Source organism: Pipistrellus kuhlii, unplaced genomic scaffold, assembly GCF_014108245.1.
Source record: "Pipistrellus kuhlii isolate mPipKuh1 unplaced genomic scaffold, mPipKuh1.p scaffold_m20_p_139, whole genome shotgun sequence".
Lineage (NCBI taxonomy): Eukaryota > Metazoa > Chordata > Mammalia > Chiroptera > Vespertilionidae > Pipistrellus > Pipistrellus kuhlii.
The window spans coordinates 148363-167835 of NW_023425448.1; positions in this window are offsets into that span (position 1 = coordinate 148363).

Sequence of the window (19473 nt, forward strand, 5' to 3'; positions counted from 1 at the left end):
GAGAGATAAAGACAGAGAGAAAGGGAGAGAGATAAAGAGAGAGAGGGAGAGAGATAAAGAGACAGAGAGAGGGAGAGAGATAAAGAGAGACAGAGAGAGAGATAAAGAGACAGAGAGAGAGGGAGAGAGATAAAGAGAGACAGAGAGAGAGATAAAGAGACAGAGAGAGAGGGAGAGAGATAAAGAGAGACAGAGAGAGAGGAAGAGAGAAAGAGGGGGAGAGAGACAGACACAAGAGAGACACAGTGCTGTATTGCCTCCCACAGGAGCCCTGACCTGGGCTGGGGATTAAGCAACTAAAACACGTGCCCTTGGCTGGAATCGAACCCTTGACTGATGGCAAACCGGCTGGAACTCCATTTCCTCTTTCCTCTGCTGTTTGCTCCTGACACTGGGCCAGAGAAAGCAGCCGTGATGTCCCCAAGCTGAGAGATAAAGTTAATATCCAGATTAGGAGTCACACGGACAGGACAGGGAGGGGCCTGGGAGCCGGGAGCACGGTGCTGACATTGTCTGGGCCACGGAGGAGGAAGGCGGCCTGGCGGGTGCCCCAGCCCTCCCAGCCTCCAGCCTCAGGGGCCTCGCTGCAGAGCGGCCTCAGGCTGTCTGGCGTCCACGGCCACGGGGACACGGGACACGCCGTTCTGTGGTTCTGCCGGCTCATTGGTCTGCTCCCGGCTGCTGGTGCTGAGTGAGCAACACCTGACATCTCTGCCCTGACACACGTGTGTGCATGTGTGCGTGTGTGTGTGCGCGCGAGTGTGGGCGTGCATGTGTGCGCGCGTGCGTGTGTGTGCGTGTGTGCGTGTGTGTGTGCGCGCGTGCGTGTGCGTGTGTCTGTGTGTGCGCGCGCCTGTGTGTGTGTGTGCGCGTGTGTGTGCGTGCGTGCGTGTGTGTGTGCGTGTGCGTGCGTGTGCGTGCGTGTGTGTGCGCGCCTGTGTGTGCGTGTGTGTGCGCGTGTGTGTGTGTGCGCTTGTGTGTGTGTGCACGCCTGTGTGTGCGCGTGTGTGCGTGTGTGTGCGCGTGTGTGTGTGTGCGTGTGTGTGTGCGGGCACATGGGCTGTGGCTGGCTGAGGCTCTGCTGATCTGGGTGGGTGGGGTCCCAGGCTCCGGCCAGGCTCGGGGCTGCTCGGTGGGTTCCACTGGATGGGCGGGGTCTCTTCCAGAGCCCGCTCTGAGGCCCGTTCCTGCAGCTGCGGGGACACAGCTGAGAATGCCCTGGCGGACGGAACCTCCCGGAGAGCTGGGCACCTCCCGTCTCCCGTCTCCGGTCCCGGCGGCCCCCTCACTGACCTCACGGCTCCCCCAGGTCACCTCCAGGTCACGGCGGTGTGGGCGTGGTGGCTTCCACGTCCGTGTTCCAGGGGAAAGAAAAGAGGAAGAGCTGAGGCCCGCCCTGCCCTTCTGCTTTTGGCAGCAGCCTTTTGGGGCCCCCACCCGCACAGTCCCCCTGCCGTCCCCGGGGGCGGGGGGGTCCATGGGGAGACCCTGGGGCGCTGTCCCTTCAGCTGGGCACGGTGGCCTGGAAGCTCTGCGCCCGGAGGGGGGCGGGGCGGTGGAGGGCAGCTGGGGGCGCTGCCATGGCTGACCAGTCCTGCCGACAGCTGCCCTGGAGCAGGGGGCATCCGGCCCGCGGGCCAAGTAAAGGCCCGGAACCTGTCACCGAGGGGCTCTCCTCGCAGCAGCATCCGTGCACACTGAGGGAGGGCGTCACCGAGGGAGGGCGTCACTGAGGGAGGGTGTCACCGAGGGAGGGTGTCACCGAGGGAGGGCGTCACTGAGGGAGGGTGTCACACTGAGGGAGGGCGTCACACTGGGTGAGGGCGTCACACTGGGTGAGGGCGTCACTGAGGGAGGGCGTCACACCGGGTGAGGGTGTCACTGAGGGAGGGCGTCACACTGGGTGAGGGCGTCACACTGGGTGAGGGCGTCACTGAGGGAGGGCGTCACATTGAGGGAGGGCGTCACTGAGGGAGGGCGTCACACTGGGTGAGGGCGTCACACTGGGTGAGGGTGTCACTGAGGGAGGGCGTCACACTGGGTGAGGGCGTCACTGAGGGAGGGCGTCACACTGGGTGAGGGCGTCACATTGAGGGAGGGCATCACTGAGGGAGGGCGTCACTGAGGGAGGGTGTCACTGAGGGAGGGCGTCACTGAGGGAGGGCGTCACACTGGGTGAGGGCATCACTGAGGGAGGGTGTCACACTGAGGGAGGGCGTCACTGGGTGAGGGCGTCACACTGGGTGAGGGTGTCACATGAGGGAGGGCGTCACTGAGGGAGGGCGTCACACTGGGTGAGGGCGTCACACTGAGGGAGGGCGTCACACTGAGGGAGGGCGTCACTGAGGGAGGGCGTCACACTGGGTGAGGGCGTCACTGAGGGAGGGCGTCACTGAGGGAGGGCGTCACATGGACGGTGTCACCAGAGCCACGCGGCCGGGCAGAGGGAGCGCCCCCGGCCCAGGGCAGCGGCCACAGCAGCGGCCGTGTGTCAGGACCCGGAGGGAGCCTCGGTCGCTGCGTGGTGGCGTGGCGGGCGCCGTACCCAGGGAAGGTCGCGGCTCTGAGGGTGGGCGGGGAGAGACGGGCTCCAGGGCAGCGGCCGAAGATGGTGCCTCGCGCAGGGCGGGCGAGGGCGTCTCTGCCAGCTCGGCGGGTGTCAGAGAACACGTGGGCCCCGGGAGGCCGAATGGAGGCGCCTGCACGTGTGCGGGTGGGGCCGCCTCTGGGTCTGGGCGCTGCTCCTCGTTCTTCTCTCGGCAGAAGAGGCGAGGGGGTTCGGTGGGGTCTCTAGGAGGGACACTAATCCCACCATGGGGGCCCCACCCTCCTGACCTCCTGACTCTCTGACCTCAATAAGGCCCCATCTCCAAATACCATCAACTTTGGGGTTAGGCTTCAACATACGGATGTTGGGGGACACACCCTTCCCTTGGCGGCACATCCATGGAATCCTGGCTGGGCTCCCTGGCCAGGCTCCCCTCCCTGAGTGGGACTGGCACCCCGTAGGCAGGGGTTGAACCAGACCCACAAGAGTCACTTTGGGGGTTGCAGGTATAAGCATGTGATGTGGACAATGATCCCGGGCAAGGTGTGGCAGTCGGGGGCTGTGGCCGGTCCTCCCTGCTCACGGCTGCCGTGGCTCGGCTGTGTGACTGCATGGCTCGGCTGTGTGGCTGCCGTGGCTCGGCTGTGTGGCTGCCGTGGTTTGCTGTGGCTGCCGTGGCTCGGCTGTGTGGCTGCTGTGGCTTGCTGTGGCTGCCGTGGCTCGGCTGTGTGGCTGCCGTGGCTCGGCTGTGTGGCTGCCGTGGCTCCCCGGTGGGGCAGCATGCAGGCCATTCCGTGCGTTTGCACCTTAGTTCTCTCAGCTGTGAAAGGAGTTTACGTTGACTTAACCCCACAGGCCACGCCCAGCCGCTGCCTCTGCGCGTCCATAGCGCGCTTTGACTTCTCGCACCTCCCCGTTGTGTGCCCGTGGCTCTGGGTCCCCTGGCAGGACCCTCTCTGCCCTGTGCTCAGAGTTGAGAACCGACAGCTGACGCCGCACCTCCTTGTGCTCCGAGCCTTTTGCGCAGAAAGGGGGACGCCGGGCCGTTCCTCCTCCTCCTCCTTCGCGAGCAGATATTTTTAGCTTTTCTAAAAGCTCCTCGCTCCGAGCCTGAAAAAGAAATCAGGGCCTCTTCCAAAAATGCAAATCCTCTGGCAAGCGGCGCGAGGGGTGTTTTCGATCTTCCCCGAACAATCGCGTTCCCTCCCACCGGTGCTGCAGGGCGAGAGGGGGGATGCGGGGGCGGGGGCGCCGAGTGGAGGGGGAGGGTGCGGTGACAAGCCGCCAGCCCCCCGCACACCCGTGGGTCCCCGTGATGCCAAGTTCGGGAAGCGTCTGTGAGCGTGGCCTCTGTGGGGGGCAGTGACTAGGTTCCGGCCAGAAGGAATTCTGCAGGAAGCGGTTGGATGGACACTCGGACCTGAGAGTGAAGGCTCGCTCCTTACACACCCAGTCACCCTCCCCGGGGCGTCAGTGGCACACAGGGGACCTGCCTGAGGGGAGCCGGGCAGCGTGTCCCCGCTGGTCCCTCGGCCTCTGTCAGCCCGGCCCAGCGTGTCTGTGGGAACCTCGGGCCCCGGGATCCACGGGCCAGTGGGAGCCCCTCAGGGGCCGTGGACCTCCCACCCGTCTCTCAGAGAAGCAGGCGGCCCGAGATCTACGACCGAGATCTGCAGCAGACCCGCAGGCTGGCGGGGAGGAGTGTTTTCATGACATTTCCGTGCTCTTCCTCCTCTGACAACTCCCAGCTTCCCTCCGCCCGCCCAGGTGTCTGTTTTTAGAATCTCCTTGCGCCGCAGATGATCAATAGCAGCGCCTTGAATCGCATTGACCTTTCCGTGGAGTACGGGATCCTGGCACCTCATCGCCTTTGTGTGCCAGGCCCTCAGGATCGCCGGGTCTGGCCCTGCCAAGGCAGCCGCAGGTGCGACTCAAAGCGCAACACATAAATCAGAGCTTCTTTCAGAGCCACGTGCATTTATAGCACGTGAATTCTATCATCTCTCTATGTAAAAGCCTAAGCGACTGAATGGCCGAACCACCAAAAGACCAGCTGACCGGTCGCTATGATGCGCACTGACCACCGGGGGCAGACGCTCAGTGCAGGAGCTGCCCCTGGTGGTCAGTGCGCTCCGACAGCGGGAGCGCCGCTCAGCTGATCGATGGGTGCCAGACACCGGGCTCACCCACCTCCATGGCAGCACTACCGAGTGTCAGCAGGCGCAGAGGGGCCAGGATGGGCGGGAGTGGTGCTGTGCCTGGCCTGGCCTGGGCTTGGACTCCACGCCCCCACCCTGCCTCCTGCTGCTTCGTGTTCGTGCACTACTACATCCCCGTGGTGATCGGGCCAAAACCAGCAGTGGCATTAGGAGAAGTTTAATTTTTAAAAATTTAAAAGAAATTTCAATCATCGTCCTGTTGATATTTGGCTCTGTTGACTAATGAGTTTGCCGACCACTGCTCTAACCACTGAGCATAATTGTGTTATAAATATCCAAATGGCCCTTGGCAGAGCAAATTGCCAGCCCCCCCCCCCCCCCCCCCGCCTTAGCGCTAAGGGGCTCAGTGGAGACCTGGTGCCGGCACAGAGCAGACATTGGTGGCATCTGCGGCTCAGGCTTCTCACAGTCGAATCAGAAATCTGTTTCAGGACTCATTTCAGGAGAAGTGGAGGGCATTTCTGGACCTCTCTGTCACCTCAGCTCGCAACACGGCTTCTCCTCCTCACCTCTGTCCAAATATAAGTGCATGGAGCCCGGCCAGCATGGCTCAGTGGCTGAGCGTCGACCTAGGAACCAGGAGGTCATGGTTCGATTCCATGTCAGGGCGCAGGCCTGGGTTGCAGGCTCCATCCCCAGTGTGGGGCGTGCAGGAGGCAGCTGATCCATGATTCCCTCTCATCGCTGATATTTCTATCTCCCTCTGCCTCTCCCTGCCCCTCTGAAATCCACAAAAATGTACTTTATAAAAAGAAAAATGGGTGCACGGAAGCTTTGGGTGGCTGAGCAAGAAGACGGGGCGGGCTTCACTCCCCGCTGGGCCCCTCGCCCACAGGCTGGCAGCTCCCTGACCTCTCCTCCCACCCCTTCTGCCCCGGGGAGGACGCCCGCTGCTCAGGGCCCGGGTGGGCAGGGTTTCGGGGCAGAATGCCACCTTCTCGGGCTGTAATAGGGTGCTGCCAGCGGCCTGGAGGGTGCTGTGTGAAAGAGCATTGTTATTATATTTTGTGAGAAATATGGATCAAAGGCTGGCTCCCCAGCACATGCTAAATGCTAATTATTGTTATAATATCATGGCGAAGCCCTGCCAGCAGGCCGGGTCCCACGGGAAAACCTATTATAAGCAGCCAGTGGGACACGCTCACATGACAAAGACACTTGGCACGGAGGCCGGTTGGGTTTTGAGATCTCAATGAACAATTAAACAGCATAAACCATAACCTTTAATGCTATGAAAAGTAAATATCAGTGTCCTGACAAGCCTTTCACATCCAAATAGGGAGCTGCCTTCTCCCCCGAGAACAGAGCCAGCGTTACTGATCCCCCCCCACTTCCCGCCCCGAGCAGAAGCTGTGTTTGTGGCAACCCTTGGATACAGGAAGAAGAAAGAAAAAAGAAAAAGCGCAATATTCATCTTCACAGTGACCCGAAAATAACTCTTTTTGTAAGAGATGCCTGGGGAGGATTCTGCACGTTCACTTCGAGGCAATCTGATTCTTTTTAACTCCTCACGAGTTCCTGTCCGCTTGCCCGTCTCCCGTCCTCCAGCCGTGCTGACGGAACAGCCTGGAGAGGGGGCTGTGCGGGACCCAGACGCCCCCCTTCTCTCAGCTCCAGCTCTTCCCCTCTTTCCGGCCCGGGAAGCGGAGCACCCGTGTGATACCAGCTGGGCGAGGGGGCGGCAGCAGAGGGGACGCAGAGCAGGACGGGTCTGGGAAGAGCGCCCTGTCCTGCAAAACCAAGGCCGGGGACTCGCTGTGTGTTCTCCTGCGAGTGCAGAGGGGCGTGCACGCGCCTCACCTCCCACACCAGCCTCTCCTCAGGGCGCGCCGCCATCGCCACGGACGCTCGGCGGAGAGCCGAGGGGGTTGGCCTCGGACGTGCCTCTCGCTGGGAAGAAGGAGCAGGACTGCTCCCCTGGGAGGAGACTCCCCCTGGATACCAGGCCGTCTCCCTGCTCTGCAGTCCTGCACCCCTAACTCCACCCCCCAGGGGCGCCCTGTGCTCCAGGTTTAAACATGCAGCCGTGACCAGAAGGAAGTGAGCCCCGTTTGTGGGCCCGCTGGGTCACGTGTTGCACTGGGGAACGGGGAGAAGGTGGGGAAGCAACGGGGGAAAAGAGCCTTTGGATGTGAGAGGAACTGTGAGACAATCTAGGCTTAGTTATTAAAAAATAAATAAAATAAATCCCCAGGTCAGTGGTGGTCAGGGCACAGGCCCGGGTTGTGGTCTCCATCCCAAGTGGGGGGCGTGCAGGAGGCAGCTGATCTGTGATTCTTTCTCATCATTGATGTTTCTCTTTCTCCTTTCCTCTCTGAAATCAATAATAATAAAAATAAAATTAAAAAGACAAAACAAAAATCTTGGAGACTTTTTAACTGATTTGGGGTTTGAGTCCCCAGGGATCCCGCAGCACGTCTGTGGCAGAGGAAGCACGGTGCGGGCAGGCGGATGGAGAGGGCGGGCGACCAGCGGCCTGCACCTGCTGCGGCCCGGAGGGGGCCCCGGCCGTGGCGGCTGCCAGAGAGATGACCTTCGACCTGAGATGACCTTACAGGGTGACGAGGTTCTCCTTTAAGGCTGGGGGGGCGCGGACATCGGACTGCGGAGCTGAGAGGGACAGCTGGCTTTGCACACGGGTTTGAGCTGTACGTGTCCGCTTCCACGTCCACGTGGGCGGAGGTTTTGTGGTGAATGCACAGCCGGGTTCGCACCCACAGATTCCGCACCTCCATCAGGCCCGCGAATCCGCGGGGGCGAATCCGCGGGGGCGAATCCGCGGGGGCGAATCCGCGGGCGCGAATCCGCGGGGGCGAATCCGCGGGGGCGAATCCACGGGGGCGAATCCGCGGGGGCGAATCCGCGGGCGCGAATCCGCGGGGGCGAATCCGCGGGGGCGAATCCGCGGGGGGCGAACCTGCGGGGGATCTGCGCATGCGCAGAGCTGCCAGGCCTAGACAGGCAGAGGGTTGGGCCACGGAGGGACCCGTAGTGCTGCCGTGGGGCTCGGTCACGCAGGGTCAGTCACGTGGGGCTCGGTCACGCGGGGTCAGTCACGTGGGGCTCGGTCACGTGGGGCTGCGTCGCGTGGCCCAGCAGAGCCAGAGCCGGGCCGTGCTGTGGCGGGCGGCGGCGTGGCCGGCGGCGGCGGCAGCCACAGGAGCCTCGGCCGCCCCGCGTCCGCCGGGCCCAGCGGGCAGGCCCGTGTGCGGGCCTGAAGGCGCAGACGCGGCGGCAGCGGGCGGCGCGGAGGGACGGGAGCCACAGCCATGCCCTGGAGGCCGGCACCCCGGGGCAGGCCTGGAGCGGCGGGGGTGCAGCCGGAGCCCTGGGAGGGCCTGGGCCTGGGCCTGGGCCGGAGGCCGGAGACCAGCGCCTCGGGCCGGCGCCCCGCCTTGGGCGTCTCCGTGGGCGGCACCGGCTCCAGACGCCACAGCTGCGAGGACGTCCTGCCCCGGGACAGCTCGAGGCCTCGAGGGCGCGACGCCGGTGCGGTGAGTCATGGCGGGGAGGGGGTGCGGGGAGGGGGTGCGGGGAGGGGGTGCGGGGAGTCATGGCGGGCTCAGGGCTCGGGGTGGCGGGGGGGGAGGGGTTGCGGGGAGGGGGTGCGGTGAGTCATGGCGGGGAGGGGGTGCGGGGAGGGGGTGCGGGGAGGGGGTGCGGGGAGGGGGTGCGGGGAGTCATGGCGGGCTCAGGGCGCGGGGTGCGGGGAGGGGGTGCGGGGAAGGGGAGCGGGGTGCGGGGAGGGGGTGCGGGGCTGGTGGAGGGGGGTGCGGGGAGCGGGGTGCGGGGAGGGGGTGCGGTGAGTCATGGCGGGGAGGGGGTGCGGGGAGCGGGTTGCGGGGAGGGGTGTGCGGGGAGGGGTGCGGGGAGGGGGGTTAGGGGAAGGGGGTGCGGGGAGCGGGGTGCGGTGTGGGGAGGGGGGTGCGGGGAGGGTGCGGGAGGTGGGGGGTGCGGGGAGCGGGGTGTGGGGAGGGGGTGTGGGGAGGGGGGTGCGGGGAGGGGGTGCGGGGAGGGGGTGTGGGGAGGGGGTGCGGGGGAGGGGTGTGGGGAGCGGGTTGCGGGGAGGGGGTGCGGGTTGTGGGGAGGGGGTGGTTGCGGGCGAGGGGGTGCGGGGCGTGGGGTGCGGGGAGTCATGGCGGGATCAGGCGCGGGTGTGCGGGGAGGGGGTGTGCGGGGAAGGGGAGGTGGGAAGCGGGGAGCGGGTTGCGGGGAGGGGGTGCGCGGGGAGCGGGGTGCGGGGGTGGGTTGCGGGGAGTGCGGGTGCGGGGAGGGGGTGCGGGGAGGTGCATGGCGGTGCGGGGAGGGGGCTGAGGGAGCGGGTTGTTTGCGGGGAGGGGGAGCGGGGTGGCGTGGGAGCGGGGAGGGGGTGCGGGTAGGGGGTTGCGGGGGCGGGAGCGGTGGGGTGCGTGAGGGGGGGTGGGAGGGGGTGTTGGGAGGGGGGTGCGAGGAGGGGGGTGCGGGGAGGGGGTGTGGGGAGCGGGGTGCGGGGAGGGGGTGCGGGGGGTGGGGGGAGGGGTTGCGGGGAGCGGGGTGCGGGGAGGGGTCCCAGGAAAAGGCCGGGCGCGGACAGAGCACAGCAGGGGCCGGGCCGGGCCAGGGTCAGGGCCCAGGAGAGGCGGGAGGAGGGCGGCCCGGGCGCCGTGGCCCCGGAGCTTGCTAAGCGGGCGGATGTACGTTGCGCCCAGAGTCAGTCCCGGGACCTGGTGCTGACTGACCCTCCGAGCCCCGTGCCCGGGGCCGCCCCGTCCGCCGCTCTCTGCAGGGGCCGGGCCGGCCGGGCTCCTGTTCTCCGTCCAGGCTCCGGGTCCACACTGGGCCACGTGTGTCCAGCGCGAGGCCGCGGCCGGGCAGAGCGCCCCGTCTCCGTCCGCGGAGGGGCCGCGGCGGGCAGGCCGGCTGCAGGGGCCGGGGAGCGGGGGGCGGGGTCTCCCCCAGTGTCGGCCTGGGAAGGAGGTCTGGGCGCCGCAGCCCCAGCCTGCGGGCTGGGCTTGGCGACACCTTGTGAAGGCGCAAACCTGGCTTTTCCCGGAGACGCCGCCCCGGCTCCTCACGCTGCTGTCCGCCTCTGAGCGAACGCTGGGCCCCCGGCCTCAGCAGCTTTCGGGATTTTTATTTTCACTCAGAGAGCCCACGAACCCAGGCATTCTCCCAGCCCCATCTGCCCTGGGCCCAGAGCGTGGGCGGCTGAGGCGGTAACGAGGAACACGGCAGGGCCTGCATGTTTCTCCGGGACTGTGGTGGGGACCAGCGGGTCAGGGCGAAGGCCAGGCCCTGTAGGGGCGGCTGGGCAGGCTCGGGGAGAATCCTAGACGCAGCGGCTTCTGCGTGTAAACTTGTGTGTAAACTGTAAAGGCATCTGACACTCCTGATGTCTCCGCCTGCTTTCCGGTTCTCTAACTGCCCTCCCGCTGGGCTCACCGTGGGGGCATCGCTGAGCCCGTGGGCGGGGCAGGGGCAGGGGCTGTGCGGGGGCGGCAGGGCCTGCGTCCTGGTCCCTCTCCCGTTTCGGGGAGTGGGAGCTGTGCCGGGCGGGCGTCCTCTGGGGCGGGGAGCACCGTTTTCTCAGTGGGTACGGGCTCCACCGCTCAGGCAGGAAGTGCAGCTGCAGAACGGGGCTTCCTAAGGCCGGGTCATCCTGGCCTTCACAATCCCAGAAGGCCGTCCAGAGCCGCTGCAGGGTGTGTGTGTCCAGTGACCCCTCTGAGACAGCGCTTCTTGGTGACTGTGCGTGCGCAGCGGCCACAGTGGGGGCCAGCGCCGGGCCCGGTAGTCCCATCCTGTTTGTTCTTTTTGTTTCAGCACCGACGAGGGTGAGAGGTGATGGTGGGAGAAAACCGGGGAAGTCTTTCCGGACGGAGGCAGACCAGAGCTTAGCGGGAGGCCGCCCTGCCGTCGCCGTCACCATCACCGTCAGGGTCACCGCAGGCTCCGCTGAGCCAGAAGGCAGCGCCCAGGAACATGTGACACCACCTCCCGCCTGGCTCGGCCAGTGCCCCAGCCCCGCCTCTGGCCACCAGGCCTGGTGGCTGGTGGTGACGTGGCCTCCGGCACACAGCGCTGGGCCTGGCGAGTCCTCGGCCCGTCTCTCGGTGATGTCACCCTCTGCCGGCCAAGGCCTCGCACAAGCCTCGGAGCCTGAGGTCGGAAGGGCTGCTGGCCCTCAGGGAGCGGCGGCTGCGGGAAGGACAGGTGCGGCTAAGGCCCCGCCTTCCGGGCTGGGCTAGGCCTTCGAGGGGCTGGCCCGGCCTTGGGAGGGAAAGTCTGCCCTTCAGGGCCGGGCTCGGCGTTCGGCCTTGGTTCTGCTCTTCGGAGCAGGGTCAGCCCCGGGGCCACCTTCCCCCCCAGGGGCTGGGCTCGGCTCTGGAGAGCGAGGCTCCGCCCTCCGGCCCGGGACCAAGGCAGTTCTGGGGGGCTGGCTTCGCCCTCCGGCCCAGCTCAGCTGTCAGGGCTCCGGCCATGCTCTCTGGAACCAGGCCGGCCCTTTGGGGCTGGCTCCATCCACCCTCAGACCTAGGCTCACACGTGTGGGTGGTTGTGCTGAGAGCCCCGTTCATGAAAGATGCCCTAAGCCCGTGGTCAGCAAACCGCGGCTCACAAACCACATGCGGCTCTTTGGTCCCTCGAGTGTGGCTCTTTCACAAAACACCGCAGCCTGGGCGAGTCTATGTTGAAGAAGTGGCATTAGAAGTTTAAATTTAAAAAATGTGGCTCTCCAAAGACATGTCAATCGTCGTCCTGTTGGTATTTGGCTCTGTGGACCGACCACTGGCCTAAGCTCACGGGTCCTGCCGCCAGCTCCCCATCACCACAGCAGGACCCTGACGGGCTGGTCCGGGATCGAGGTCTGCGTCCCCGCCCCCAGCTCTCCACTCAGAGACACCAGGTGAATGCCGCTGGTGTCCGGACAATTAGATGAAATATTGTTGGGGGGCGGGCAGGTTTTCAGAAGATGGCAGTGCAGAGGGAGAGCCTTATCCCACCCAAGGCTGGGAACCAGCGGAGACTGGCTGGCCGCCCCTCGGGCCTGCGCAGCGCCGGCTGCTGGTCGCGTTCCCTGTCCACGGTCCACGCGGTCAGAAGCAGCTGGTCCCGGCGCCTCCGCAGTGGGTTTCGTTTTGAGCAGCTGGGCCAGCAAATTTTAAATCCCGATTCCCGTGAACAGCAGAGAGAACGTTGCTGTGAGAGTGTCAGCCCTGTGTTTGAGATGAAGGTTAGCTTTCTGATGGAAGGAGAAGCGGAGGGAGAATTACCCCCCGCACACGCTGGCTGGGAACGCTGCAGCGCAGTGAGATGCTCTGATTGTGCCAACAACCGGCGTCACGTTCACCGGCTCCTTTCAAACAAGGAAGCTGTTCTCCGAGAGATCCACGCGGTGCTTGCCAGACGGCAGACGGACCCACCGGGCTCAGCACTCAGCGGGAACTTTGGAAGTCCCACCACGCATCCAGAATTATTAACAAAGTAGTGGCCGGTGTATGAAATTCATGCACATTAAAAGAGGAAATATTTATTATTGCTATTTGTCCTTCCTCTGTAATAGAAGTGTCAGAGATGAAAGAAGTTATTAAAATGTATATGAAAATCTCCTGTCAGGGTCTGGGGCTCATCATGGGACCCAGAGTCAAGTCTGCCCACCCACATCATCTCAAAATCACGTGAGACCCAGACCTGGCCGGCCCCAGCCCCATTAGGCGAGATCCAGACCCAGCCTGTGTCTTGCGTCCGTCCCGCCTTCCCCGCAGGGCTTCCTTCTCCCATTTCCTTCCGGTCGGCAGCCTCCTTCCCACGCTCTGCCAGCTCAGAGGGCGCCTCTTCCTGCTGCTTGCCCGTCTCCTCCTGGAGGGAGGCTTATGGTCAGGCCGCCCCGATGCCCTGGCAGCTGGCGCAGTGCCTGTCCGCAGTGGGTGCTCGGCCAGTGTTCTCCCCACGTGGGTAACACGTGGGTCTGTTTGGGATCGCTGGAGGAGACCAGGTGGTTTGGGGTTTTCTTGAAGATGAGATGTACCCTCCTGGAAATGCGAACATGGTGACCCTGGGAGTCTCGGAGGAAGCTGAGGTCACTCAGCACGAAGGGTCATCGTGCTCTGAGGCCCAGGCTGGGGGGGGGGGGGGGGAGCAGCTGCGAGAAGGAGGAATCTTGGGGGACCGGTGACCAGTGAGGCAGTGACGGGACGGTGGATGGGACGCTCCTCCGGGAGGGAGCTAAGGAGTGCGGTCCTGGACGCCGGACTCTGCACCCCTCTGAAGTGTACCCTCCTGGGAAGGACTGGGAGCCAGCCACCTGCCTGCCAACTGCACCCCTTTCTGTCTCCCGGGTCCTAGGCTCATCCCCGTGTCTCATTTTCCTACGGGTAAGGTGGAATTAAACAAGGCACCTGGAGGTCAGGGGTGCGGACTCGATTCCCAGTGGGGGGCGTGCAGGAGGCAACTGATCAATGATTCTCACCATGGATGTTTCTCCCTTTCTCTCCGAAATCAATAAGAATATAGGGTCGGTATAAAACTATAATAGCATTTCAAACCCCCATCCCTTCCACCCTTCATGGTTCCTGTTGAGAGTCCGGAGTCTCGGCTCAGAGCCGGGAGCCGGGGCTGGCCCGCTGGGAGCGCAGGGGCCGGCCGTGGCCGCTGCTTGTGGTTGGAGACCTCCTGCAGGCCCAGCACACGGCCGTGCGGGCCACCGGGACCGGCCTGAGGCTCGCCCGCCGCCGCCCCTGCAGGCAGCCTGCACCTGGCCACTCTGCTGAGGGCGGTGGCTCGGGGGGAGGTTCCGCCAGCCTGGTCCTGCCACGGCCACCCCAGGCCCGGGCGCTGTGGGCGGGTAAATCACCCAGGAGGACAGCAGTGCTGGCTCCCCTTCCCATGGGTAGGGGTCGTCCATTGAGAAACAACAACAATGAGATTCCACGATTTCAGGCAAACGGGAAGGTGTGAGATGAGTAATTCTTGGCGCTTCCGTGGGACGATACGTCCAGGCTGCAGCCAGTGACGGCGGGCGGCTCTCCGTGACGCTGGGGCGGCTCCCGGGTCTCCCCGGCCGGGCTGCAGGCTCAGTCCCCGGTGGGGGGCGTGCAGGAGGCAGACATCCATGATTCTTCCTCATCATTGATGTTTCTGTCTCTCCCTCTCCCTGCCTCTCTGAAATCAAAGCACACAAACATGACTGAACACGCATGTGAAGATTCTGATTGTGAGGTGAGCGTGCAGCTGGCACTGGAAGGTGCACACACGACAGAGCAGCTCCGATGGAGGGCACAGCGCCTGTGGGAGGCCCCAGGGCGCCCACACCCCTCATTCCCCCGCCCCTGGCACCCCCCGCCCCCACAGCTGTGTGGGCACATTGGACCCTCGCTCCGGAATTCCCACTGTTTACTGGCTCATAAAAAACAAAACTCCTTTGGAAGCGTTCTCCATAGTTCCTTATAGAAAATGATGTATTCACAAGTAACATACTTTAAAATTAGAGGAAGAGTTAACAATTAAAAAAATATATATTTTTATTGATTTCAGAGAGGAAGGGGAAGAGAGAGAAACATTCATGATGAGAATCATTGATTGGCTGCCTCTTGCACGCCCCCCACCGGGGACTGAGCAGGGACTGGGACCCGTCCCACAGGGACATATTTGGGATCTATTTCATCAGGCACTGTGTGCAGAGTCCACTTTCCAAGGATGGAAAGCAAACACTGCACACAGACACGCACACACACACACAGACACACACACACAGATACACACACGCACACACACACACAGACACACACACGCACACTTGGACACACACACACAGACACACACGCACACACACACAGAGACAGACACAGACACACACACAGAGACACACACACACAGACACACATGCACACACACACGCACATACACACAGAGACACACACACAGACACACGCACGCACACACACAGAGACATACAGACACGCACACACGCGCACACACACGCACACACGCACATGCACACGCACACACACACTCAGACACACACACGCACACGCACACACACTCACGCAGGCCGGAGGTGGGGTGTGAGGTGATGGCTCCCTGAGGTAGAGTGTTGCCTGTGGAGTCAGAGCTCATTTCCTGGGACCCCCAGGGACCAGGGTCTGCCTCCGGGAGCTGGGGTGGGGGACGCCGGCCGGGGCCGGGGGAGGCCTGGGGAGTGATTTGGTCTGGCCCTGCTGAGGCGTTGGAGTGAGTCAATGCAATGCTGGATCCGCAGCAGCAGGGATAGTTTTGTGTGGCCGCAGATGATGTCATAAGTACCCGCAGGGCCGGGGGCAGGAAAAAGGCTCCCCACCCCCGGGTTAGACCCGGGGCCTGGCCATAGGGCCACTCCCCCTCTCGTCCAGAAGTAGATGGAGTTGGCAGTGCTGTCTCCGTAGGCACACGTGTGCGAAGATGAGGCTTTCTGCTCCTTAACCGTCTTTATTTAATTTATTTACCTTTAAATATATTTTTATTGATTTCAGAGAGGAAGGGAGAGGGAGAGGGAGATACAAACCTCAATGATGAGAATCATTGATCAGCTGCCTCCTGCACGCCCCACCCTGGGATCCAGCTCACAACCCAGCCTGTGCCCTGACTGGGAATAGGACCCTGACTCCTGGGTCATAGGTCAGCGTTCAACCACGGAGCAACTGGCCAGGGCATCTTAACCGTTTTTCAGCGGCTCCACCCGGCGGCTGGGGAGAGTGCGTGCCCAGGCAGAGGGTCCTTATCCAGCGAACGGGCAGCGGGGTTCACGGACAGAGAGGGCCCGGCGAGCAGGACACTCAGTGCTGCCGTTTGCTGATGAAGTGCTGAGCTCGGGGCACACGCAGTCTGCACTGGAGAGAGAGACTCGGGTCCTCGAAGGCCACGTGTTTGTGAGGACCAAGGTCCCCGTAGGAACTTTGTAGAATTGGGTCCGGAGCCCATGGAACCTCCAAAGGTCACTCCTCGGAGCAGCGAGCCCTCCCGAGGCCGTGCCCCCACTGGGAGTCCTGGCAGCACCTCCGGTCCCCACGCAGCTCAGGTCCGGGCTGAACCTGGGCGGCGGCCGAGGGGGCCGGGATTCCAGAGGGAAAAGTTCCCTCCGAGAAAGGAGCCTGAGTCTGAATCAGAAATCACGTCACAGAGACCAGGGTGTTTCTGCGGCTCCGGCCGGCTGGGCCGGCTGAGGGGCGGCCAGGCAGACGGGCGGGAGGCCCCGGAGGAAAGCTGCATCAGACCCGCGGGCAGGAGGCTGGCTTCCCAGAGAAATGGCCTCCCTCGGCGAGTTGGGGGGCGGTCCCGGCATGAGACCGAGGAGTAGTGTCCCCACACACACAGGGTGTTTAACCCCGGGGTTCGACTCCGAGAAGCACGTGTAGAACGAGATTAAAACGTAACTTTGGTAACTTCCCAGCCAGCCCTTCCTCCCTCTTTATTTTTTGGGAAAAAGGAATCCAAGTCTCCTGGAGACGAGTGAACGGTGCCGGGGGGCCTGGCGGAGGCGGGGGGGCCTCGTGGAGGCCGGGGGGCCTGGCGAAGGCGGGGGGGCCTGGCGGAGGCGGGGAGCCTGGCGGAGGCCGGGGGGGCCTGGCGGAGGCGGTGGGGGGGCCCTGGCGGAGGCGGCGGGGGGCCTGGTGGAGGGGGGGGGGCCTGGCGGAGGCGGCGGGGGGCCTGGCGGAAGCCGGGGGGGGGGGGCTGGCAGAGGCGGGGGGCCTGGCAGAGGCGGGGGGCCTGGCGGAGGCGGGGGGCCTGGCGGAGGCGGGGGGGGGGGGCCTGGCGGAGGCCGGGGGGGGGCCTGGCGGAGGGGGGGGGCCTGGCGGAGGCCGGGGGGCCTGGCGGAGGCTGGGGGGGGGCCTGGCGGAGGCGGGGGGGGGGGGCCTGGCGGAGGCCGGATAAACGCCGGCACCCCCCCCCCCCCCCGCCCCGTGTCCTGTGAATGTAGAAAGGCTGCTGCAGAGCGAGGCTCTGAGCCTTCCGAGCCCCGCCCTGCAGCCCGCTCTGGAGCCGCAGAGGGCCGTGTGGAGGGGCCGGATGTCCGTGGGCCCTGGACAGCGGTGGCCTCGCACAAAGCACAGTCCCTCCCCGGCCGAGGCTGCCGGGACCAGGCCCTGCTCCCGGCGGCGCAGCGTGGCTGGCAGAGCGGCGTGAGGACCGTCTTCCCACATCGGCCAGGCCCCGGCGCAGGCTGCCCCCTCCCCCGACAGCTGACGGTATTTATAGCCCCCAGCGCCAGCCTGCCAATCACAACGATCAATATCCCCGCCGATAGGGAGGCTCGTCCGAGCTGGCACAGACCGATAAGCCACGTCGGAGCTGAAAAACAAGAATCATTTCTTTCAGCCCGGCCGCGCGGCTCGGGGGCTGAGCATCGGCCTGGGAACCAGGAGGTCAGGGTTCGATTCCCGCTCAGCGCACCTGCCTGGGTGGCGGGCTTGATCCCCAGTGTGGGGTGTGCAGGAGGCAGCCGATCCATGAGTCCTCTCATCACTGATGTTTCTCTCTCTCCTTTCCTCTCTGAAAGCAGTAAGAATATATTTTAAAATGTGTTTTTTAAAAAAGAATCATTTCTTCCAATCACGGTCACAAGAGAGGTGTATGGTGGCAGGCGTCCGAGTGCCCCTGTGGGTGGAGGGTCCAAGCTCACCTTCCTCAGCAGCAGCTCCTGCTGGACGGACCGCACTGGTCAGCGCTGCCTGAACCCTAGTGAGCAGGGGTGAGGCCGTGCACAGGGGTGAGGCCTGTGAGCAGTGGTGGGCTGCGAGCAGGGGTGAGGCCGTAAACGGGTGAGGCCCTGCGAGCAGGGGTGAGGCCGTGAGGAGGCGGCGGCGGACATTGCTGCAGGGCGTGCGCGTCCCGTTGCCCCGGAGCGCGGCCGGGCCCAGCTGCAGGCGGCCTCTGCCAGGCGGAGAGGGAAGTCACAGCTGCTGGCAGCCCGGCCCGCTGCTTTGAGGCGGAGAGCGCACAGGAACGGCTGCTTGGCTCCCGCAGCCACGGCTGTTCTTCAGGCGAGGGCGCCTCCCCGGGGGCGTGGGGAGCCGGGCCGGGGCCGGGCGGGGGGCTGGCGGGCGAGGGGAGCCGGGCCGGAGGCCGGGCGGGGGCTGGCGGGCGAGGGGAGCCGGGCCGGGGGCCGGGCGGGGGGCTGGCGGGCGAGGGGAGCCGGGCCGGAGGCCGGGCGGGGGGCTGGCGGGCGAGGGGAGCCGGGCCAGGGGCCGGGCGGGGGGCTGGCGGGCGTGGGGAGCCGGGCCGGGGGCCGGGCGGGGGGCTGGCGGGCGTGGGGAGCCGGGCCGGAGGCCGGGCGGGGGGCTGGCAGGCGTGGGGAGCCGGGCCAGGGGCCGGGCGGGGGGCTGGCGGGCGAGGGGAGCCAGGACGGAGGCTGGGTAGGGGTGGGGGTGTGGGATGCGGAGACGGGGCCTGAGGTTCCGGTCCGGGCCGTGCACCGGGACGTGGAGGTGCAGGGAGACAGCCTCTCGCCCCCCTCGTGTCTGGGGTGCCCACACCTTCCGGGTTTGGGGGAAGGGGGTGCGGGTGCTGCAGGGCGGCAGGGACCCACCTGCTCTGCAGCCACGGAGCTCCCTCCGGAGAAAGGCCCTGCCCCCTGACCCTCTCACTTCGGGGAGCGGGGCCGTACGGCGTGTGGGACGGCTTCTGCGAGCACAGACCTCCGTCCCCGGGCCGGTCACAGCTGCTGCGGCCCTGCTCTGCCCAGTGTCAGCCTCTGCCTCCCACCACCCGCTCTGCCCAGTGTCAGCCTCTGCCTCCCACCACCACCCACTCTGCCCAGTGTCAGCCTCTGCCTCCCACCACCCGCTCTGCCCAGTGTCAGCCTCTGCCTCCCACCACCCGCTCTGCCCAGTGTCAGCCTCTGCCTCCCACCACCCGCTCTGCCCAGTGTCAGCCTCTGCCTCCCACCACCCGCTCTGCCCAGTGTCAGCCTCTGCCTCCCACCACCTGCTCTGCCCAGTGTCAGCCTCTGCCTCCCACCACCCGCTCTGCCAGTGTCAGCCTCTGCCTCCCACCACCACCCGCTCTGCCCAGTGTCAGCCTCTGCCTCCCACCCCCCGCTCTGCCCAGTGTCAGCCTCTGCCTCCCACCACCCGCTCTGCCCAGTGTCAGCCTCTGCCTCCCACCACCACCCGCTCTGCCCAGTGTCAGCCTCTGCCTCCCACCACCCGCTCTGCCCAGTGTCAGCCTCTGCCTCCCACCACCTGCTCTGCCCAGTGTCAGCCTCTGCCTCCCACCACCCGCTCTGCCCAGTGTCAGCCTCTGCCTCCCACCACCACCCGCTCTGCCCAGTGTCAGCCTCTGCCTCCCACCACCACCCGCTCTGCCCAGTGTCAGCCTCTGCCTCCCACCACCACCCGCTCTGCCCAGTGTCAGCCTCTGCCTCCCACCACCCGCTCTGCCCAGTGTCAGCCCTCTGCCTCCCACCACCCGCTCTGCCCAGTGTCAGCCTCTGCCTCCCACCACCACCGCTCTGCCCAGTGTCAGCCTCTGCCTCCCACCACCCGCTCTGCCCAGTGTCAGCCTCTGCCTCCCACCACCCGCTCTGCCCAGTGTCAGCCTCTGCCTCCCACCACCCGCTCTGCCCAGCGTCAGCCTCTGCCTCCCACCACCACCCGCTCTGCCCAGTGTCAGCCTCTGCCTCCCACCACCACCCGCTCTGCCCAGTGTCAGCCTCTGCCTCCCACCACCACCCGCTCTGCCCAGTGTCAGCCT